At 43.2% G+C, this 24,615-nt stretch overlaps 1 long non-coding RNA gene across 1 annotated transcript in view; it reads right to left on the reverse strand.

Annotated features, from left to right (window-relative positions):
- LOC125090888 (uncharacterized) overlaps positions 1–24,615 on the reverse strand; it is a 74,942-nt gene that overhangs the window by 734 nt on the left and 49,593 nt on the right. The window lies entirely within an intron of this gene.

Raw genomic sequence — 24,615 nt, forward strand, 5'->3', positions numbered from 1 at the left:
TAATCGGTATTAACCTATATTACCTTATTGGAACAATAGTAAGGAAATTTCTAGATAGCTTCTAAGATAATTTGTTACCTACACTGTTTTGAAAGTCACTAATGTCACGGAAAAGCTGTTCCATCATACTTAAGACAGATTCTGTCATTAGAAATGCATCTTGAGTAACTATGCGAAAGTACTAACTGGCAATTTCTTAGATGAGCTTCAATATTACTTTTAGGATGGAAGAGCAGTGTTTGCATTTTGTGTCAAAGTCATTGGGAAAATGGACCTTGTTTAAATTGTCGAGAGGAAGAAGGCTTATTGTTCATAAATGAGCACACCTTTATCCATCTCTACCCAAACCTGTGCTACTCTACGCTGTAGAGAATGTACAGCATATGTCCTCCGCATTTCTGCAAGTATGTACTTAGGATTTTTATGCAATAGTGCTTTTGTGTTTTTGTCGGTGAAATGGAAGGTATTCCAACTAACACAATGTTTGTCTATTTTAAAAAGCTGCCAGTCTTGGGGCACCTGGGTGGCTCAGTGGGTTAAGCTGCTGCCTTCGGCTCCGGTCATGATCTCGGGGTCCTGGGTTCGAGTCCCACATCGGGCTCTCTGCTCGGCAAGAAGCCTGCTTCCCTCTCTCTCTCTCTCTCTCTGCCTGCCTCTCCATCTACTTGTGATCTCTCTCTGTCAAATAAATAAAAAAAAAAATCTAAAAAAAAAAAAAAAAGCTGCCAGTCTTGGTATAATACACTCCGAACCTTCCCGGGTTTGCCACTGAGCAGGTGGCCCCTACCCCCTACCCTTCCTCCAAATTTTCCTATTCTGTTAAGTGTCTTTAACTCAGTTGTGTGCTATTTCACCAGGTTCTTCTGGCCCCTGTGTTTGCTCAGGCAAAGGGAAAAACCCATTATTCATTGCCCTTGACAGAGTGGAGACAGACTGGATTTTCAATTTCCAGTATGTGTGGAAAACAAAAGGGAAATTTGAAAGGGGAATCTGAGAAATGTCGAAAGCATTTAAAAAATCTTAAACATTTTTTAAAAATTTAAATTAAATTTTAAATTCAATTTAAAATTTAATTTCAATGACCATAGAATGTATTATTGGTTTCAGAGGTAGAGGTCAGTGATTCGTCAGTCTTTTATGACACCAGTGCTCCTCCCATCATGTGCCCTCCTTCATGTCCATCGCCTGTTACCCCCTCTTCTCACCCCACTCCTGTCCAGCAACCCCCAGTTTGTTTACTATGATTCAGAGTCTCTTTCGGTATGTCTCCCTCTGATTTCATCTTGTTTTATTTTTTTCTCTCTTCCCCTAGATCCTCTGTTTCAAAAGCATTTAAAAAAAAAAAAAAAGCTTATAAGATACTGAATTCTGATCCTCCTGTAAGTTAGCTTGAACTCAGGGATCACAAATCCTGCCGTAGGTCCAGGCTTTGGGGCTAGCTACCCTGTGGCTCAAAGAGCGTCTCCCTGCATTCCTTTTTTCTGACTACCTGATTGTCACTGATTGTCACTGACCACCACCACCAGGGAGGCTGTCTCCTTGGCCCTGCTACCATTAAAATTAAGAGTGCTCCCATCCCATCTTATTGGATGCCTGGTTTCCATCTCCAGGCCCGGAAATGGGCCTCTTACTTAGATAACTCAGAAACGATGTCTCAATCGAAGGGAGAGCTTTCTCTCCACACAAATGGATGTGACCATTGTTATCATCCACCAGTATAATCGTAACCATAACCATGATGATAACTGTGTGGAAAGAATCATGGCCTATTCCAAGAATTATGGACTAGAAGTAAAAAGATTGATAATCAAATTCTCAGGACACTTAGTTCAATTCATCATTCAGTGCTTGAGCAGTGCCTGTGACAAGTGGTCAATAGAAAGCTTGGATATTACCCAAGCAAAGCCACCCAGCCGCAGGTTACTGGCATAAGCAGTGGGTGCTTTGAAATCATGCTGCCTTGGGTAATCAAGGAAGGCTTCCTGGAGGAGATGCCTTAAGCTGGGTCCTGAAAGGATGGAAAGTCACAAGACTAAAGGCCTGTAAATTGGAATGGGGATGAGGATCAGATGAGATGAGATGAGATCTTGAAAGAGAAAGCTGAGAAAAGGTCTGTAAGTTCTAACATAGAGGGACATTTCCATCGACCGTTCCTCAACTTTGGGTAATGTAAATGGTCCTAGCCAGCTTACTTGTGTTTAAATATCACGTAACACCTGCAACTTTTCAGTCTTTTTCATTTGTAGGAGAATTAATAAAAGTGATTCCCTTTTATCTATATCATGGTTGGTTGAGACAAAATTAGGGAATGTGAGAGTTTGTGTATGTTTAAAAATGTCCTGGTACTGGGTTTGAGAAAAGCGTGCAAAAATATTTTTCTGGGAATTTGTGTAGTAGGTGATTTGGTAGACAAAGTAATTGATTATTTTTCCTAAAGATTTATTTGTTTGTTTGAGAGAAGGGGCTGGGGAAGGGGCAGAGGGAGAGAGGGAGAGAGACTCTCAAGCAGACTCCGTGCTGAGCACTGAGCCTGACTCAGGGCTTGATCTCAGGACCCTGAGATCATGACCTGAGCCGAAATCAAGAGTCAGATGCTTAACTGAGCAATACAGGTGCCCCCCAAATAATTAATTATTGACCCCCCTATACAGTCAGAGAATTTGGCCTTTGGGGAGGTCATACAAATGAGGGGATGCTTCAGGAAAAGTTTTTCTCATTTGTATGGATGCTTTTGGGGCCAAAATAAAAACTGTTTCACGACCAGAAGGTATAAATACAGATAGGGTTCAAAGAGGGAAGAAGCATTTTCACATTCTAGGACTTCATTAATAATTATAATTTTGGTTCTTTAATACATTGAAGAAAAATATATTCCTTTCACAATAAAATCTGTAGATAAAGAGATCTAACTTTGCCGTTTGAGGTTGTATCTAAATAGGGTCCCCAGATCAACTATGTTAACCACAACCAACCAAATTAAAGGTAGGTAGTCTCTTCAATTGAGGTACGTTACCCAGAACTACAATTTCTAACTCATGTATCACTGCTTGATACTTTACTTGTTTACTGTTCTTCTTCCAAGGATTGTCATCCCTTAGACTTTGTTTGAAGCTCTCAAAAAATATTTTTTTTTGGGGGGCTCATTCATTGGGCATCTGCCTTCGGCTCAGGTTCTGATCCCAGGGTCCTGGGATGAAGCCCTGCATCGGGCTCCCTGCTCGACGGGAAGCCTGCTTCTCCCTCTCCCACTCCCCATCCTTGTGTTCCCTCTCTCACTGTGTCTCTGTCAAATAAATAAATAAAATCTTTAAAAATATATGTATATATATTTTTTTCCCTGTGTGGGCAATTTGCTTTTAATTCAGTGGCACTTTATGTGAATTTCTAGAGTATGTGCCAAAACAAATTCTATCCAGAACACACGCCGCAACATATTCTGGAGGCAGCTTTCATTCGGAAATTAGGTTCATCTTCTGAAAGTATTAGAACGTTAGTAGATTTTTGTGTCTCAAGATTTAGACTTTGCATTGGCTACCTTCAATCTACTTTACTGATAATGTTTGGAACCTAAAGGAACCAAATCACAGAAAATGCAATTCATTTTTTTTTAAAGGTTTTATTTATTTCTTTTGAGAGCAAGTGAGCAAAAGACCACAAACGGGGAGGAGGGGCAGAGGGAGAGGGAGAGGGAGAAGCAGACTCCCGCTGAGCAGGGAGCCCAATGCAGGGCTCCATCCCAGGACCCCGAGATCATGACCTGAGCTGAAGGCAGATGCTCAACCGACTAAGCCACCCAGGCGCCCCAGAAAATGCAGTTTAAAAAACGACTGAAAGGGGTGCTTGGCTGGCTCAGTCGGTTAAGCATCTGACTCTTGATCTCAGCTCAGGTCTTGATCTCAGGGTTCTGAGTTCAAACCCCATGCTGGGCTCCAAGCTGGGCATGGAGTCCACTTAAAAAAAAATTGGAAATTTTCCTTTTAATACTGTTAATGGCCAATAAGTGAAAGGGGGGAAATCTGGGGTTCAGAGATCAAGTGTGTGCTTGGAGTTTAAAGGTTAACAGGAAGAGCTGTGAACGGTAGCCAACCAAGGGGAACAGAAGAGAGTAATTAATAATTGAGTGACATTTTGGGTGTATGTCAGTTCAAAGCATTTCTTTTCCCAGTTCCCTTCCCCTCCCTAAGTCTGTCTTTCCTTACATGAATCTTTTTTTTTAAAGATTTTATTTATTTATTTGACAGACAGAGATCACACATAGGCAGAGAGGCAAGCAGAGAGAGAGAGAGAGGGAAGCAGGCTCCCTGCTAAACAGAGCGCCTGATGTGGGGCTCGATCCCAGGACCCTGGGATCATGACCTGAGCCGAAGGCAGAGGCTTTAACCCACTGAGCCACCCAGCTGCCCCTCCTTACATGAATCTTAATTCATCCACATATTCTTATTTCGAATGGCTACACCTTCGACCCCTGCCCCCAACCATGACCGCCACCCTAACCCTCCAGGAGAGAATAGGGCCATGACAGGGACCAGAGCACTGAAGCGATGTGGCAGCCTTGCTTTTTAGAGAGTCGTTAGCAGAGACCTCCTCTTTGGGAGAATTCTGAAATGAGCAAACATTCGGAGGCAGCTTCTACTTGCAATTAGGCTCATCTTCTGAAAGTATTAGGAACTTAATGGATTCTCGCGCACCCCAAGACTTAGACCTTGCGTTGCCCATTTTCTTTTCAGAGCTGCTCTCTTTCCTCCAGGTGCCCTTTTCCCACAGTCTCTTGGGCTATAATGCTGTGTCTTCCAAATTAGCTCTCATTTCCTCTCTTTGCCTCTCAAAACTCCCATTCTCTTCATGTGGGTGATTTCGGCTGGATGTAGAGACGTCGATTATTAAACTAATTTGCTGAAACGTGGATGAGAGCCTTTTTAACTGAGTTTTTTGTTTTTTGTTTTTTAATCGCTCACACATATCTCTGGATGGAATTTCATGAACTGTTGCTGGGGTGGGAAGAGAAGAGGATGTATTTTTGGCAGAAGACTTTGTGATACACTTCCTGTTATGCCGTGCACTTCCCACTGGCTCAGAGCCAGCTGGGCAATGATGCTATGAACTTTCCATAATGGGTGGCCGTGATCTATTTGCAGGTCTGTGTGTCCTACAGACCATGGGCTTCCCGAGGGAAGGATGTATTTCTTATTTATATTTGTATCTGAAGTGTCCAGCACACAGCAGAAACTCAGTTAACAGTGTTGAATGAAGTTATGTAGTTTGTGGATTTCTCATCTGTTGTTTTTTGCTGGTGCTGAGAAATCTGCACTGATCTCACCTTTTTTCTTTTTTTTTTTTTTTTACAAGATTGCTATTTATTTATTTGAGAGAAAAAGAGAGGGAGTTGGGGGAAGGGGGAGAGGGAGAGGGAGAAACAGACTCCCCGCTGAGCAGGGAACCTGATGGAGGGGGTGTGTGTCGGGGGAGGGTTGATCCCAGGACCTTGGGATCGTGACCTGAGCCAAAGGCAGACACAGACTGAGTCACCCAGGTGCCCCCGGACTATTACCACTTTCATTTTCATCCCATTTGCAGGCAGCTTTCCTGTCTTAAGCTCAGCACTGCCTAGACCTTCAACCTGTTCCATCTGTAGGCTCAGACAGTTCTGTTTTCTTCTGGATGCTTATGACTTGTGGGCTTTGGTTTCTCCATGCCCATCTTGCACATGTCCCCAGAAGGGCATCTCTTCACATCTCTACAAGGCTGGATTGTCTTTGAGACTAGGTGGAATTACGGTAGTTGGACTCTCTCTAATTACTGAGAAACCTTTTGTGATGGTTAATTTTATGCGTCATCTTGACTGGGTCCAGGGAGTTCTAGATATTTGGTCGAACATTCTGGGGTGTTTCTCTGGGGGTGCTTTTGGATGAGGTTAGCATTTAAATCAACAGAATGAGTCACGCGGATTACTTTCCCTAACATGAGTAGGCCTCATTTCATCCATTAAAAGCCTGAGTAGAAGAAAAAAGGCTGATGTCCCCCAAGTAAGAAAAAAATTATCCTCCTGCCTGCCTTCAAACTGGGACGCTGGCTTTTTTCCTGCCTTTGGACTCAAATGGACACATAGGTCTTTCTGGGTTTCGAGGCTGCTGGCCTTCAGATAGGGACATGCCATCAGCTCTCCTAGTTCCCACGCCTTCAGACTCAGACTGGAACTAAACCATCAAGCTCTCCTGGGTCTCCAGCTTCCAAGTCACATGGTAGAGGAACTTGCCTCCATAGTCATGTGAACAAATTCCTTATAATAAATCCATATGGGGGCACCTGGGTGGCTCAGTGGGTTAAGCTGCTGCCTTCGGCTCAGGTCATGATCTCAGGGTCCTGGGATCGAGTCCCGCATCGGGCTCTCTGCTCAGCAGGGAGCCTGCTTCCCTCTCTCTCTCTCTGCCTGCCTCTCTGTCTACTTGTGATCTCTCTCTCTGTCAAATAAATAAAAAATATTAAAAAAAATAAATCCATATGTACACACACACATACACACACACACACACATATGTACATCCTATTGGTTCTCTTTCTGACTAATACCCCCTTGTCTATGTACATTAATATTCCATAGTTCGTGGTTCATGCATTGTGGTTGTCTGTGGCCCATGATCACCAGCTCGTAACTTACAGAATTACAATGAACATTACTTTCTGGGACCCCTGAAATCATACCGTGTAGGTGGTCACCCACCCTTCATCTGTAGCCTCTCTATTAGGACCACTAATTATATAATCTGAAAACAGAGGTTCGGCCAGATAACCAGATAATTGGCAAATAACTGACTACATATTCACTTAGCTTCACAGTGGATGGAATGTGCGTGTTGTGAGTTGTGTGAATGCTGGGGGAGGAGAATGGATTCTAGTTAGACTGTAAGTCCTTTTGGCGCTCAGACCGTTAAGGGCTCCATGGGCTCCCTGCTCTCCCTCTGCCTGCCGCTCCCCCTGCTTGTGCTCATTCTCTCTCTCTGTCAAATAAATAATAAAAATCTTAAAAAAAAAAAAAGTACAGCAAATGACTCTGCCTATATTGTGTTACTGGTGCTATGAATATTCTGGGAAATATATAAAGGAAATGAGATTCACATCCTGTAATTTTCCCTAATCATCTTTATTGGTAATGTGAAATTTATGCCCTTCCTTTGGATTGGGATACAAGTTGTCCTTATCTGTTTATATGTGTTGTCTGTCACTGAATTCTTTCCAAACATTTGGCTTACTTCCATGTATGTACAGACGTACATATTCTCACAGAGCTGAAAACTTAGAATTGAAATTTTTCCCAACTGGTTTCTCAAAAGCCATTCTTTTTGAGCATAAGTAAAAAAAAAAAATAAAAAATTGCAGTATTGGGGCGCCTGGGTGGCTCGGTGGATTAAAGCCTCTGCCTTTGGCTCAGGTCATGATCTCAGGGTCCTGGGATCGAGCCCCACATCGGGTTCTCTGCTCTGCAGGGAGCCTGCTTCCTCCTCTCTCTCTCTGCCTGCCTCTGCCTACTTGTGATCTCTGTCAAATAAATAAATAAAATCTTTTTAAAAAAATCTCAGTATTATGATTCCTCTTACTAATATCGTGGAGGCAAACTTGAACTTCAAGTTACTAAGGCTACTTTTTCCACCATCTAGTGCTGACATGGCTCCTTTGGTCTGCAGTCCGCTATTTTCTTCTTTTGTGATTTAAATTCTTTCCTACTGTCTTGATGGAAATAGATTTCCCTGCACACAGTCCAGGAGAATGTGTTCGTTCTCCACTGAGAATATGCATTTGAAAAATGTGTTGCATTGCTTTGGAGTTGAGTTCAGCAAACATTGGTATGACTGTCCTGTTTGTGAATGTGTATACTCACGGGCCTCCAAGGTCACATAGATCTTTTCTGTGGCTACATAGAATACATACATATTTACTGCATCTTCATTTAAGATTCCTTTCTGTTGTTTCACTATTAGAATCAAACTGTTGTGGGGGCGCCTGGGGGGGCTCAGAAGGTTGAGCGTCTGACTCGTGGTTTTGGCTCAGGTCATCATCTCGTGGGTCCTGGGAACGAGTCCAGCATTGAGTCCAAGCTTGGTGGGGAGTCTGCTTGGAATTCTCTCCCTCTTGCCCTCCTCGAACGCGGGTGTTCTCTCAAATAAATCAATAATTTTTTAAATAAATCAATAAGTTTTAAAAAATATTTTATTTCTTTATTTGAGAGAGAGAGCAAGCAAGCAGGGGAAGCAGCAGGTAGAGGGAGAGGGAGAAGCAGGCTCCCCACTGGGAAGGGGGGACTCATCATGCAAGCCTCGATCGTAGGCCCCTGGGATCGTGACCTGAACTGAAGGCAGCCGCTTAACCGACTGAGCCATCCGGGTGCCCCAGCAAATAAATAATTATTTTTAAAAAAGAAACTGTTATGGGTAGAAGAGAGAGAGACACACGAAGAAACAGACTCTTAACTCTAGAGATCCCACTGATGGTTCGAGGGCGGTGGGTGAAATGAGAGACGGGGATTAAGGGGCGCACTTGTCCTGATGAGCACTGGGTCATGTATGGAAGTGCTGACTCACTATATCGTACACCTGAAACTAAAATTACACTGTATGTTAACTATCTGGAGTTAAAATTAAAAAAAAAAACTGTTATGGGTATAATGGAAATATCAGCTATCAGGAAGTGAACTTGGGAGTACTGGAGACAGAATTCCCTTCCCGGTACACAACGCTTGCCTTTTAATTCTAAAATGTAAACAGGGATTGATCATATGGAATTAAGTTACACATAAAGTTCAGGTTTGTTAAATTTTCGTGTATCATTCTATCTGAATATATTCTGTATAAGAGTTGTGAACTGAGGGGTGCCTGGGTGGCTCAGTGGGTTAAGCCTCTGCCTTCGGCTCAGGTCATGATCCCAGGGTTCTGGAATCGAACCCCGCATCGGGCTCTCTGCTCAGCAGGAAGCCTGCTTCCTCCTCTCTCTCTCTGCCTGCTTCTCTGCCTACTGTGATCTCTCTCTATCAAATAAATAAATAAAATCTTTAAAAAAAATAAAAATAATTTTAAAAAAAGTTGTAAACTGAAAAATTGAAATAAAAACGACTAAACCAAAGTGAAAATATTCCCTGTTCACCTGATTTCTGTAATAGCAGACTTCCAAATTGAAGATCAGGAGAATGTTCTTAACAATAACAAAAAAATTGTGTCAGTATAGGCTCTTGTACATTTTTGGCCAGTTTTCCTTTTTTTTGCTACTAAAGGAAAGTGGGGGAAAAATCAGTTTATGCTGGGGCTGAATGCCAGAAAAAATGCTTTAACAATACTTAGAGGTCTTAATAAAGAAACATGAAATATTACATTAATATACTGAACAGTAAGATAAAAACCCACCAGGCAGAAATTATCATCTGTCACATTTTTGCAGACTGTTTTTTACTCCATTATGATAAATAATAGGAAAATGAATCACGATTTCCAGGATTTTGGCCAATAACAAATTTGTGAGGATAGGGTTAGAGAATTTCCTGCAGGTGATGTGAGAAAATTTTGAATAGAATTAATGACTGCGAATGGTTTATTTTATCCTCTGGGAGAAATGATAAAAAGTGATATATACATCTTGAGTCATTTCTCAACGGTTTGGAGCAATGATGCTTTCACCTGAAGAAATGAAAAGCTCACAAGGAAAACAAAAAACTATATAAAATAGTCAATTGTAAGGTGAAGACTAGAGGAGGCAATTTTTAACAGCAAATGCAGAGAAAGAATGATGAACAGTACTCGCCAATGTTAAAAGTGAAAAATCGACAATTCCTTTATTCCTCCCCTACACTCCCCCCTTCCGTAGACTGGTTTCTTCATGGTTCTATCAGAACGTCTGGCATTTGCTCATGCGTCCCCTCTTAGGATATTGTGTCTTTGCCTTTCTTTAAAAATCTGCATTCCGCTCATAAATCCACTTCTGGGGGTCGGGGCGGGGGGATGGCTAAGTTAGTCTTCATTCCTGTGCTGGCTTCGGTCAGTATAGGCTGAGAAGGCTCTCCCTGCTGTTTTTTCCCCCAGGGTTAAGGAAAATAGGGCTTGTGCACACGGGGTAAATTAGTGGGCTGGGCCACTTCGGAGCCACAGACATGTCCATCTTGCTGGAAGGCAAGCACACAGGCAAAGAGAACCACCCTGTAGATTCTGCTCACGGATCACGGCAGGTGTTGGCTTAGGCAATGATCTGCACCATCTTCCAACATGGGTCTAGCCCCTCCTTGCTGGTGAGGTCAGTGCTCACACTGGAGCCTTTCAGTGCTCATTCAACTCCTCTCCAGACACGGTCTCTCTGTTTCGAGCCCTCCTCAGACCTCTCTGCTCTGTCTCCCCGTTCCATTTCACCTCCATCTGCCTACCTCCCAGGGCATGGTAATCTGAGTCTCCGCCGATTCTCCACAAATCTATTAATCATTGCCAGAATTTACGCTCTGAGCCCTTTGGGACTCGACTTTTGTTCTCAGAGGTAAATTACTAGACTGTAAGGGATATTTGAAAGTCATCCCTCCATGATAAGTTTCCAAAGCCCATTTTGAAATCCAGGAGCTAATGATTGATCGACTTCTGGGTCATCTCTGCTTTTTCACTGTGTCTTCCTTCCCGTGAGCTGCTGGGGGAAGGGAAGGGCCATGGACACCATACAAGGTGGTAGGGAACTCAAAGCAATTCACTATATAGCACCTACTACTCATTCATCCATCTATCCTTTTTTCTTTCTTTCTTTCTTTCTTTCTTTCTTTCTTTCTTTCTTTTTTTTTTTTTTTCAGTAGGCTCCAAGCCCAGCGTGGACTCCAAAGCAGGGCTTGAACTCAGGACCCTGAGATTAAGACCTGAGATCAAGAGTTAGACACTTAGGGGTGCCTGAGTAGCTCAGCGGGTTAAAGCCTCTGCCTTTGGCTCAGTTCATGGTCCCAGGGTGCTGGGATCCAGCCCCACATCGGGCTCTCTGCTCAGCAGGGAGCCTGCTTCCCTTCCTCTCTCTCTGCCTGCCTTTCTGCCTACTTGTGATCTCTATCTGTCAAAAAATAAAATAAAAATCTTAAAAAAAAAAGAAGAGTCAGACACTTAACCAACTGAGCCACCTGGGGACACTTTCCATTTATCTATTTATTTAACAAATAATTAGTGAACTGAGTACCTACCCACTCTATGTTTTACAATTGGTGCTCAAAGCCCAGCCCCAGACACCTTGCCCTGAGGCCATCTCTGCCTGCTCTGACTATGCCTCTAGCTCTTCTCTTCTGATTCTCAGACCATGTACCACCCAACCCAATGCTTAATAGTACATTATTGTGTCTTTTAAGTCATCTCAATTATTTTCTTCTCTCAACAAAATTGAAGCTCATTGGCGTTAAAGACTACATTTTAGATGTGTTCTGTATCCCTCCAACCCAGTGCCTTGCCCAATGGCGTCCAAGAAATATTGGTTGAGTTCTGTATAAATGGGTACTAACATTGGCATTCCTTGCATTCATGCAGAGAAAGCTCCTGAAATTTGAGAAAATGGATTTCTTTGATTTTGCTAGCTAGTATAATAAATAATATGCCATTAAATCTCAAGCTGGTAGAGAAGGAAGAGGAGAGAAATGCAAATGGTTCTCAGCTGGGGATGAGTTTGCCCTCCAGGTAGGGTTGTCAGATTTAGCAAATAAAAATAAAAAATACCCAACTAAATGTGAATTTTAGATTAACAGTGAATAATTTTTTGGTCTAAATATGTCCCAAAGGTTGCATTTGGGGCATATGAATAAAAATGATTTGCTGTTCATCTGAAATGTATATTTAACTGGAAGTTCTGTGTTTTATATGGCAACAGAACACCTAGGGGTTATTTGGCAATGTTTGGAGATGTTTTGGGTCATCACGACCTGGGGATGGGGGGACGTGCTGTGGGCATCTAGTGGGTAGACGCCATGGCTGCTGTCAGATGCCCTACATTTCACAGTTAGCTCCCACAAGAGAGAATTATCCTGCCCCAAATGTCTATTGTATCACATTGAGAAACTGTTCTACAGCATATCAAGAAACTAGTTCCAGGATATTTTGTCTTTGGGGCACTGTGAACACAGCGCTGAGGGTCTCTGGCCTTTTTAAGCATTTATAGAAATGTTTGACACTTGGAATGTGTGGGTATAGACACACATATGCCTTTCAGGTATATCCACATACATGTATGTAGACACACACAGAGGTACGGCTTCAAAATACAAAAACTCTCAGAAAATTAAAATGAATAAACTTATATGTCTTTAAAAAATAACATGTTTTGGGGCACTTGGGTGGCTCAGTTGGTTAAGCGGCTGCCATCAGCTCAGGTGATGATCCTAAGATCCTAAGGTCCTGGGAGGAATCCCGCATCAGGCTCCTTGATCAGCAGGGAGCCTGCTTCTCCCTCTGCCTGCCGCTCCCCCCTGCTTGTGCCCTCTCTCTGTCTCTGATAAATATTTTTTAAAAAACAAAGAAGATTTTAAAAAATCATGTTTGCTAATCATCTGCAGCTCAAAGCACATAATTCTGGCATCTCTATTCTTTAAATGTATTTTTTATTTAAATTCAATTAATGAACATATAATGTATTATTCATTTCAGGCTATCATGTATATTAAATATGGGATGTGGGTGCATTTTAATACATTTAACAGTATGTAAGGTAAGCCTCTAAAAGATGGGGCGTCTGGGTGGCTCAGTCAGTTAAGCGACTGCCTTCGGCTCAGATCATGATCTCGGGGTACTGGAATTGAGCCCTGCGTCAGGCTCCCTGTTCACTGGGGAGTCGGCTTCTCCCTCTCCCTCTGCCCCTCTTCCCTGCTTGTGCTCTCTCTCTCTCTCTCTCAAATGAATAAATAAAATCTTTTTAAAAAATAGAACAAAAGAGAAAATATACTTCCACACATAAATAAATAAATAAATAAATAAATAAATAAATAGGTAGGTAGGTAGGTAGGTAGGTAGGAGTCCAGGTTTTACAGAGGTTTAAAAATAGCTCTGCTGGGGTGCCTGGGTGGCTCAGTGGGTTAAGCCGCTGCCTTCGGCTCGGGTCATGATCTCAGAGTCCTGGGATCGAGCCCCGCATCGGGCTCTCTGCTCAGCGGGGAGCCTGTTTCCTCCTCTCTCTCTGCCTGCCTCTCTGCCTACTTGTGATCTCTCTGCCAAATAAATAAATAAAATCTTTAAAAAAAAAAAAAAAAAAAAAGCTCTGCTGAAGTCCAAAATAGTGTTTCTGGGTTGGTACATGGAAGGAGAAGGATGAAGTTTCAAGATATAGAGGATACCAGAATGTTAGGTCCACTTAAAGATTATAGCTGAAAGAGCCATAGGTGACTGGTTTGAAAGTACAGGGTAATTAAGGACAGAAATTAGAGACAAAGGGGAAAAAAGAAAAAGCTTTTCTGGGGACCTCTGGCTGGCTCATTGGTAGAACAAGCAACTACTGATGTCAGGGTCATGAGTTCAAGCCCTGTATTGGGTGTGGAGTCTACGTAAAAGTAAAAGCTTTTCTGCATTACCACAAATAATAGGAAATAATTTGTAGTAAAGTGGCCCAAATCCTACCCTCCTTTCTAGTCATCCAATGGGTGAGCCATTTTACGTCACTCCCCCAAGAATTAACCCCTGCCATAGCTCTTCATCTCAAGCTGAAGAAAAGCCAAGATTCTCACAATAGTTCGGAAATCTAACTCCAAACCACACACCCTAGTGTCTTGTTCGTGTGACTTTTGTTCTATGTCTTTTATCTTTTCCTCACATTGTCCAGGAACATTTATCACCCTTGTTGCTGTATAACAAATTTCCCTCAAATGTAATTCCAACAACTGACATTTTTCTTCTTTCATGGAATTTCTGTGGGTCAGAAATCTGGGATTGGTTTAGCTGGTGGCTCTGGTTCAGGGTCTCTCATGAGATTACAGTCAAACATCAGCCGGAGCTGCAGTTCACAGACAACACTGACCAGCGCTAGAGGATCTGCTTCCCACCTCACTCTTATTCACTGTTGGCTGGAGGCCTCAGTTCCTCATGACATGAACTTCTCCACAGGGAGGCTCCCAACATGGCTTTCCTCAGAGTGTGAGACCCAAGAGAAAGAGCGCTAAAGAGAACGCCAACACATGCTATTTAGGACTTAGTTGTCAAGACACACTTCCACTTCTGCCACACTCTATTCTATACTCTTCTAAATCCAGCTTTCAAGGGCATGAATACCAAGAGGCAGGGATCACTGGGGGCCATCTTGGAAGCTGGATTCCATATGGTCTTTGCATGGGCTCTTCCCTATGATAACCTCATGGCCAATTCTCTCAGGTTTCTCAATTCTTTGCTCTGATGTATCTTCTCAATAAGGTCTTCTACTCCCACCACCCTGGTTAAAAGGGTCACCAGTCCCCGTTCCCCTTATACTCTCCCAATCCTTCTTACTCTGATCAACATTATTTTTCAATGGCACCTAACATCTTTTACTACAATATATAGGTTATTTATTTATTACATTTATGTTTGTTGTATGTCTCCACCGTTCTCTTCCCTCAAGTTCCAGGTGGACAGGGGTTCTTTATCTATCGTGCCCACTGATGTATCTCAAGCTCCCAGAAAAACACCTGGCATATAATGGGTACTCAATAGATGTATTTTTTAAAGATTTTATTTATGTATTTATTAGAAAGAGAGAGAGAGAGAGAGAGAGAGCACAAGCAGGTGGAGCAGCAGGCAGAGGGAGAGAGAGAAGCAGGCTCCCAGCTGAGCAGGGAACCTGATGTGGGGCTCAATCCCAGGACCCCAGAATCATGACCTGAGCTGACGAAAGCAGACGCTTAGCTGACTGAGCCACCGAGACGCCCCACTCAATAGATATTTTTGACCAAATGAAAGAATAAAGAGCATAAGCAGAAACAGTTTATTTAAAAAATTTAGAATTTTCTGATGTCTCAGATAAATAAAGCATGTATCAGAGACTCTTTATCTCAAAAGGGAAACTGGAACTTAATCAAGTTTAGCCTTCCACAGGGTAGAAGAAGATGGAAATGAGAGATAAACCAGAAGTCTTTTAATAGATGCATGCGGGTGAGAATGGACAATTCTGGCCCACAGAGTGCTTTTTATGGCACCCACAAGGTTGGAAGACTTGGAAGATTTCATATTAAAACTCTGGGTTTCTGGCATCTTCTGAAAAATGGGAAGATCTGGCCCCATGGTTGCTGTGGTCTCCATTAAGCGTTGTGCAATAGTATCTTTCCATTAGGAAGTTCACCATCGACTTCCACTCCTATGGTCTTACGATGTGCCCAATGTATTTATTTCCATCACCCACCTGGACACTGTACTGGGAGGCGGCGATCCCTGTTTCTGATGATACTACGTTGGTGACATTGGCCAGAAAAACCACACATTGAGCTTAGTTGATAAAGAACATAAGACAATGAAGGGACACAGTTCTGTGACAATATTTCCCGCATCTGTCCACTGGTGTAATGAGGGACTTATTGGTCAGAGATGGTCTAATTCCATCTTGCTCACTATTTAGCACATGATATATTAACAGTGGTAACATTTGATGTGGTACAGTATGATTCAGATTTTCTATTCCATTTCTCATGGCAACAACAAATGTTTTCCTTCTGAGTCAGCATTACCTAGATGCTACTGCTGACCAAAATTAGACCATGTATTCTCAACCACATAAATATGAGCCGTTGAGGATTTTCTTAATATTGATGGCGTATGTGGGTCATATAATTTGCCTACGTTTATAGTTCTGTGATCTATGTTTGGCTGCTACAGAGCCAGAAGGGGAAATGCAAGAGCATTTTCTCTGTTATGCAAGCATCATTACATTATAATGAATAGGTAATTTAAAATTGGGCTGATGAGTCATATTACAGTAATCCAATATTTCCTTTGTAAAGTCCCTGAGGTTTATACAAGGAAATCTATTCTATTCTAATAACAACGGGGATGATGCAGCTTGTGCCTCTCGGTCTTTATTTACTAGTTGTGTGACTCTGAGGACAGAGTTCAACCTTCTGTAGCCTCAATCTACTCAGGATTAAATTAGATTAATGATGTGGAAGCTTGAAGGACAGTACCTGAACAGAACAGGATCATTCCAGGTCAGTATATTTTTTAAAATAGAGATTGATTCTTAAGATTCACTAAATGATAGATGAGCCCTTCTCTTGAAATTTATTTCCCTGTGTAGTAGGGGATTACATATTGGGTGCACAGAGGATGGTTCTGGAATAGACACAAATGGGGAAAAGAAGAAGATTGATCTTTTTCCTTCCAGCTCTCAAGCCAGGCAAAAGGGACCATGACCCTTTCTTTGGCATTTCTTTTCTGAATTGACAAAAAATTATAGCAGACCCCTAAAACATGCACTGGAGTAAATCCCATTTTAAATCCCAGCCTATAATTCACCAGTATCCAGCTCACTTATCTTACTAATGCCATGAAGCAGCAAGAGTTTATGTTTTCACGTTCCCCCAAAGTCTTTCTTTCTCTTCTGGTTGAAATGATTCCTGTAACTTTATCACTTTGGATTCCCCATCCCGATCGTGAACATTAACAAAGATTTAAGCTATGGCCCAGCTGCCCTAGGACGCACGAGGGAACTGAGGTAAGAGGAGGACCCTGTTCTCAATAGAGAGACTTACGAGCAAAACAGAGCTACCAGGTTGTTTGTTTGTTTAAGATTTATGTATTTGAGACAGAGAGAGAATGAGTGGGGGGACGCGCAGAGGGAGAGAATCCCCAGGCAGACTCCCTGATGAGCATGGAGCCCCATGCGGGGCTTGACCCCACAACACATGAGATCAGGACTGGAGAAAACAACCAAGTCCCACTCTCAATCCACTAAAGCCACCCAAGCACCCCTTAGAGCCACCACTTACTGTGTGCCCACAGACTGCTGACAGGGCTCTGTGGTACACCCTTTACATCAAGTACTAACAGCCAGTGGTGCAGTGAATAGTTACTAAACACTTCCCCAGCATTCATTCACTCTCCACTCTCCCTCCCACTTTCTGTTCAGGATCCTCAGGGATGCTAAACCCAATCCGCAGGGGAGCACATGACCAGGGTTAAGCCAATTGGTGCACTTCCTGCCCCGAGTGATTGGCTCAGAGATGGCCACGTGACCGACCGTGGTCCAATTAGAGTGAGCTGCCTCCCTTTTGCTGGGAAAACCAGCACCAAGGCCTGTATGCTGTCGTTTTCTGGTTTGGGGGTTAATACTGGACGCCTGTAACTGCCGTGACCCTTTTATCAGCATGAAGGCAGGGCACATAAAGAAGCAGGTAGCACGGCAGGAATCTCAGACGAACAATGAGGATTTCATCATCTCCGGACCAGCCTATGCTGAAAGCCTACCCTATCTCCTGGCTTCTCTGTTACAGAAGCTGGTGGATCTTCGTTATTGTGTAAACCACCGTGAATTAGGTTTCCTGTGACTTGAAGGAAAGCATCGCACATGATCTCATAGTAAATATCAGGCCCATTTTCATAGCTGAGCAAACAAGAGTATTTGTCTCCATCACCACGCCAATACATAACAGAACTATGATCTCTGTCAAAGTTCAACGGACTCCAAAATTCACACTCTATGACTGTACGTCCCGCAATTTTAATGCAGTATAAGAGGCAGATGAAAAAGTGACAGAAAGGAAGGAAGGATCAACTCCCGCGTGTGCGTGGTGGGCGTGGAGATATTCCCGGAGGAGGAATGACGTGTTCAGAGGCATGCACAGAGTGACTGGCTCGTGACATATACCGAATCAATGTTTTCTGTTTTATCTTCTTTTACGCTTCTGAAAAATACACATTGCTAGAGAATCCTAACCTGAGGGTCCCCATCTCTTCATGGAGCCTTGGAGAAAACACAGGGAACTGAAAGTAAAGTTACCATTCTAAAGCAGAGTTGCACAGATTAATTCAAACATTCCTCCTTTACCATTCATAAGAGCTATGTCAGACTACTGTGGCTACCCCTTGCTGCTTGGTCTGCAAGTCCCGTTGTCCCTTTAATGTCACTTTGGTCTAGACCCTCCTTTTGATCTCACTGCCACTGTTCATTGTTTGTCATGTAAAGCCTTGCTACTCAAAGTATGGTCCACAGACCAGCAGCCTCAACATCACGTGGGAACCTCTAAGACTCTCAGAACCTCATCTAAAACCATCTGGATCAGAATGTCCATTTTAGCCCATTAAACTTTGAGAAGCACTTTTTGTATTTTACCGCTAGAGCCTCCCATATGATGATCCCTGCCTCTTATTTTATGTCACCTCCACTCCCCACCCTATTTTCCTGGGAACCATCAAATGACATTTCAGAAATACCGACTGTGCCTCTACCCTGCTGAATATCAGTGGTTCCTTCCATGGTCCATTGTGGCCTTCTGGATAATCTCTACATGCCTTTGACCTAGGATGTGACTAGGTCACAAATGTGACTCTTTTCTGTCTGGGGAGTCTCATCTCTTGCTGGCCTTGACTCCTACCTATATGGCAGCTTAGTTGTGGAACAGCTCAGTGGTTGAACACACGGGCCTTCGGGTCATATAGACTTGGGTTCAATATCTGGCACCACCCGGGGTGACTTTGGAAATCTCACTTAACCTCACTGAGGCTGTCTTTGTCTGTTAAAAAGAAGGGGGAAAAAAGGCATGTGTGTGGGTATACAAGTAAAGCCAACTCACTGGCTTGTAACATGCATAGAACCCAGAACTCTGAGTCTGGCACAGAGCAAGCCCTCAATAGAGCAGCCATTTTGGTTTGGACTTCCCCAAACTCATTTGCATCTTTTTTGTATCTTTGCACTTGCTGTTCCAGCTGCCCAGAAATAGTTTGCTCTTCACTTGATCATTCCTATCCATACCTCAAAACCTAGCTCAGATGTCACCTCCTCCAGGAAGCCTCATTTGTCACCTTTGCCATCTAAATCAGTGCTTCTTGGCATTCGTGGCTTACCTCTATCATGACACTCTTCAGAGGTGCCAAATTACACAGGTATTTCTTTAATAAAATGGGAAATCATATATATTAACAAATGTAGCTTGTTTATAGACAGAACCTAACAAAACAGGGCATCCCCAGGGAAATAAATATACAAGGTCTTGGTTGAAATGCTTATGTTCCTTCTCATGAGGATGTGCCAGGATGCACTTTGTGACATACAGTTTTAAGAACCTTGTAACTGATATCCAACAAGAGGGTTCCTTGTTGAGAGAAGTGTGGGAAACACAGGGACAGGGTTACACAAAGCCGAATAGTTGTCAGAGCTTCTAAGGTGCTAATATTTGTGAAGAATCTCCAAGAAGGTGATACATTATGCACTGGCCAGCTGCCCTGGTCCACAGTTTTTGCCAACTACTGAACAATACTTCTTCATGGCTAAACCCTGGAATCTAGCACATTCTCTGGCATTGAATTCAGGCTCACAATTACTTGTTGGAAGAGTAAATATTAAATGTATATTGCATTGTCCCTGGGGAGACATCGCTGGAACTCAAATTAGTTCATAGAAACAGAGAGGAAGGGACAGGCTATTGGTTAACCAATGTCGAACCACTCAGGCTAATATCAGCAAGGTTTGTAGGTCGAAATACACATTTTCTGGCTTGAATGACTGGCTGGAAGAAAAATGTCATCTGCTGTGGCTGGTTTTGGAGAGAAGGGATTCGATGTGAGGTGCTTCCGGGACATTTAGTCTAGCGGAGTTGTCCAACAGAGTTGCTTATACACATCTGGAAATACAGATCTGTGAACTTGTGGCTCCTCTACTCACTTTGCTATTAGGTTTATGTCAGCCTTTTTCTAGAGAGTACGTGACCTGCCTCGGGACTGATGGAAAATGGTAGAGAGTAGAACTGGGTCTGTACCTACACAGCCAGTGTGGATAGGATACAAGGATTTTGCTCCCTGGATGGAGCAGTATTGTAGAGCATCTGGGAATATCAGCCTCGTGTACAGATGGGGGCTCCCAATCATTCCACATGGAACTGTCAGGTGCACATAGAACAGCACAGAGCATTTGTGTTATGACGTGCCTGTGAGAGCTATACACAAATCAGGGAGTTTTTAATAGACTTCTCTTCCATTGACTTAGTTCATTCATTCACTCAACAAACATTTACTGAGTACCTACTATGTGCCATTCTGTATTCCAGCTCTGACGATTTGCAAGTGAATAGAGCACAATTCTACTCCATGGATAGACTCATGTAAACATGTGAATTGTAATAAGCTGTAGTACACACTTTTTGTATAATTATTTTTAAAAGATTTTATCTATTTATTTATTTGACAGAGAGATGGAGAGTGGGGGAAGAGAGCGCATGGGTGGGGGAAAGGGCAGAGGGAGAAGGAGAGAGCAAGAGGCAGATTCCCGCTGAGCACAGGACCCAACCCTGGGCTTGATTCCAGGGCCCTGGGATCATGATCTGAGCCAAAGGCAGATACTTAACTGACTGAGCCACTAAGACATCCCCATGTAACAATTCTGGTGAGTATAACCTGGCAGGACATCTCTGGAGGACTGTTTAACAAAAGCCATCAGGTGCCCTTGACAATGTATATATCCTTTGACTCGGCAATTTCACGTTTAGGAACTCCTCCTAAGGACAGAAAGGATGTCTCCAGAGCTTTCGCTGCAAGACTGTTCTCACAGTTTCCTAGATCATTCCATGAAGTTGGGGATAACCTGAATTCCTCAAAACCAAAGAGATAGGTTACATCAATGATTCTGCAGGCAACGGGAATGCAATGGAGGATTAAGCACACGAGGGGCATTGAATGTGTGTGTGCTCCAGGATAATTTTAGAAGCAGTGTGGAGAATGGTCTCTAGTCGGGGGAAAACAGAGAAGATGGTTTTTGCAAGAGTCTAAGTGAAAGACGACGCAGAAGTGAGCTAAAACAAGGCAATGGGAATGGAGGGGACAGTTGGATTTGGGAGAGCTGTCCACGGTAGAATCAGTAGGATTTGTTGACCAACTATGGTCGGGGGGAGACCACAGCACATTGGAGAGTGAGGTACTGAGGAAAAAATGTGAGATGTCTAATTCAGGTGGAGCAGGTTTGGGCAAAGACTTAAGGATCTGATCTTGAAAATGTTCACATCTTGAGGTTATAAACCTCTTTTCCTGGGCATTGCCATGGTGATTCCTTGAATGGAAAGGAAAGCTTTGAGAGGTGGTGTGAAATGTGGGTAAGTGGCCTCTGGGACTGGCGGGCTGAGATTGAATGCAGGTCCTGCCTTTTATTGTAAGCAGTTTACTTACTTATTAATGAGGAATTCTCTGAGCAACAAGCTTCTATGTCACAGGATACTGTTTGGAGTATAGAGTTAAGTAGAGTAGGTCTTGCGGTGCCTGGGTGGCTCAGTGGGTTAAGGCCTCTGCCTTCGGCTCCGGTCATGATCCCGGGGTCCTGGGATCGAGCCCCGTATTGGGTTCCCTGCTCAGAGGGAAGCCTGCCTGCTTCCCTCTCTCTCTCTCTGCCTGCCTCTCTGCCTACTTGTGATCTGTCAAATAACTAAATAAAATCTTAAAAAAAAAAGAAGAGTAGGTCTTGTAAAGTGCCCAGTTTGTAGTAACCAATCAATAAATGTCAGTTAAAAACAAAACAAAACAAAAGGGGTGCCTGGGTGGCTCAGTCAGTTAAGTGTCTGCCCTCAGCTGAGGTCATGATCCCAGGGTCCTGGGATGGAGTCCTGCATCAGGCTCCCTGCTCAGTTTCTCCCTCTGGCCCTCCCCTTCCCATGCTCTCTCTCTCTCTCAAATAAATAAATAAAATCTTTAAAAAGTATCAAACAAAACAAAAAACTAGAAAAGCGCCATAATACAGCGAGAGTCCCCATGCACCCTGGGGATTTTTCTCCGACTCCCTCCATACCCTACACAGGAACATAGCCTTGGCTTCTCTCATAATAACTTCATGTCTCAGCATGGCTGAAACACCTGATGCCCTCCCCTTGAGCATTTCGTGCATAAGTACCAGTCCCAGCTCTCCAACAGATGCAGGATTTCAGGTCTTAAGTCTTGGGTCTATATTTCCTTAGCTTCTTTTCTCTCTCCTAAGCCTCCTTCAAGAGTGTGCTTTCTGGAACTCTCTTTAACTCTGTTTGCTCCTCCAAATCCATTTCCCTCTTTTGTCAATTTTCTCAAGACGGCTGGGTATTTCCAAGAGGTGGCGGGGGCAGGGGTGGTGGAACACGGGAGAGGAACAAGGGCTGCGGATGGAAATCAGAAGCCACTGGGGTCGGGGCCACCGCAAAGGATAGTTTTAAGTAGGAAGGGGTGAAGAATGAGAAGAGAAGAGCTAGAAGGGGATCAAGACCGGAGAGGTATCACTGAAAGTGGTGAGCGATGGGGGCAAGTGCTCGTAATGGAGATGGAACCATGGGGGCTGGAACCAGGATGAGCAGAAAAGAGGTGTTCTGGGAGGCAGGTGCAGTGGGCATTTAGAGTAAGGTCTGGTTTGCAAGGCTGTAATTTTTTTGGAGGGATCAAGTAGGATGATGATTGAAACAAAGAGAATGGATATAACAAGAAATGGGGATCTTAAGTCATTTCAGTGGAATGGAGAGAGGCGACTTGCCCAAAGGTTATGAACTGGTCAGCAGTGTAGCGAGGACCCCCCACACACTAGAATGTTAGTACTGTCTCTTGTGTGTTTTGGAAACTAAGGATATGCTATTGCATTGTTCAGGAGACGAAACCTTAAACCCCAAGCTCATACTTTTATGCTTAATCCGGTATTCACTTCTCCTTAAGCTGGGAGGAGGTCTGTCAACACATTTGGTCTATTGTACCCCATCTGTATTTATTTGAGATGCCTAGCAAACACATCCAGATTTGCTTTATGGAAGCTTATGAGCTCCTAAGACATTGATCACAGGCTTTACAAACAGAGAACTGTGGGATTCCCAACTCTGCATGAAGAAAAGTACACAGTTCTGCTTTGGAACCAACCCTCCTGGGCCCCCAGCCCGAGGCAACCACTCACCTGCTTCCTTTCTCTATAGAGTTTCTATAGATGTGCTTCCTCTATAGACAGACATCCCAGGCACTCCATATAAATGGAATCATGCAATACACATGTGGTCAGTTATGACTTTTTATCTTTCACTTAGCATGGTGTTTTCAAGATTCACCCATGTTGTAGCATGCTTTTTATGGCCACTTTTTATGGCTTTTTATGGACACTTTTTATGGCCAAATACTATTTTACCTTAAGAACACGCCACATTTTATTTGTCCATCGTCGTTGACGGACTTTTCTGCTGTTTCTAGCTTTTGGGATCTCCAGAATCGTGCTGCTATGAACGTTGGTGCACACGTTTTTATATGGTCGTATTTTTTCATTTCCTGCGGCTGCATAGCCAGGATTGGAATTGCTGGGTCCTATGGTAACTGTGTTTACCCTTTTGAGAAAGTGCCAGGCTGACTTCCAAAGTGGCTTCTCCGGGGTACATATCCACCCATAACACGTGAGAGGTCCAATTTCTCTCCTGAGTCTGTTTTAACAGATCTCTGCTTTGTCTTGGAGACCTGAGTAAATGCCCTCAAGGTGAGAACTCTGAACCATCAGCCAGCACAATGTAGTAGTAGGAATAATAATACAAACAGCAAAGATGATGACAGTTTGTTTTGGGGCCCTCCTATGTCACGACATGCATGTTCTCATTTTGCCATTGTGGCAGTCCCCCCGCACAGTGTCATTAGAGGCTGAGAGGTAAAGAAAGTGAAGCTCAGGAAAATGAAGTGGTATGTCACACAGGGTAACGCAGCTGGCAGGTGGCAGATTCGGGGCTGGAACTCAGATATTCCAGATTTCAAAAGCCTGTGTTTTTGAACAACATGCTGTTCCGGATACGCTCGGGGTTGCGTCCATTTACCAATTGTTAACATGCCGAATAAAGGATCAAATTACCAAGACGATATTGCATTATTTTCCCTTTCAATCAACCCAAATGACAGTTATACAAGTGTGTGGCACTGGCCCTTTGTAATCATCCAGCATCCCCTACGAGTCTGGCATTCCCAGAAGAGAGAGGCGCGGAGCCAGGATGGGAAGCCAGGCCTGGAAGAACCACTTAATAATTCCACGCAGATGGTTACTTCAGTCAGTTACCGACCTTGAAGCATTACCACCCTACACTAACACAAACAGACAGGGTTCTGGGCACGGCTGTGGCAGAGCTCCTTTTGTCCCCTAGGATTACGGAATTGTATTACTCACACATTTTTAGAAACAGAATTCATCCGCCTTTCAACGATGCGACAGCACGTGCTCAGTAGAGATGACTGGAGAATTCAGAAAATTAAAAAGGAAAAGGTTTCCCCCAACTTTCCACTCTTAGAAACAACTACTGTGAATATCATTGTGTATTTGCTCCTAGTCTTTTTATTTTCCATGCATTAAAAACATTATTGATTCTTTTTCTGATTATAAAAGTAACACCTATCCCTTCTGGGAACATTAGAGAATTCAAACAAAACATTATTTGTTATCTTGACAGTCCACAGGTAGTCACTCTTAATGCTTTGGTATATGTCATTTCAATGTTTTCTTTTGGGGCAGCTGGGTGGG

Source organism: Lutra lutra, chromosome 18 (genome assembly GCF_902655055.1).
Source record: "Lutra lutra chromosome 18, mLutLut1.2, whole genome shotgun sequence".
Taxonomy (NCBI): domain Eukaryota; kingdom Metazoa; phylum Chordata; class Mammalia; order Carnivora; family Mustelidae; genus Lutra; species Lutra lutra.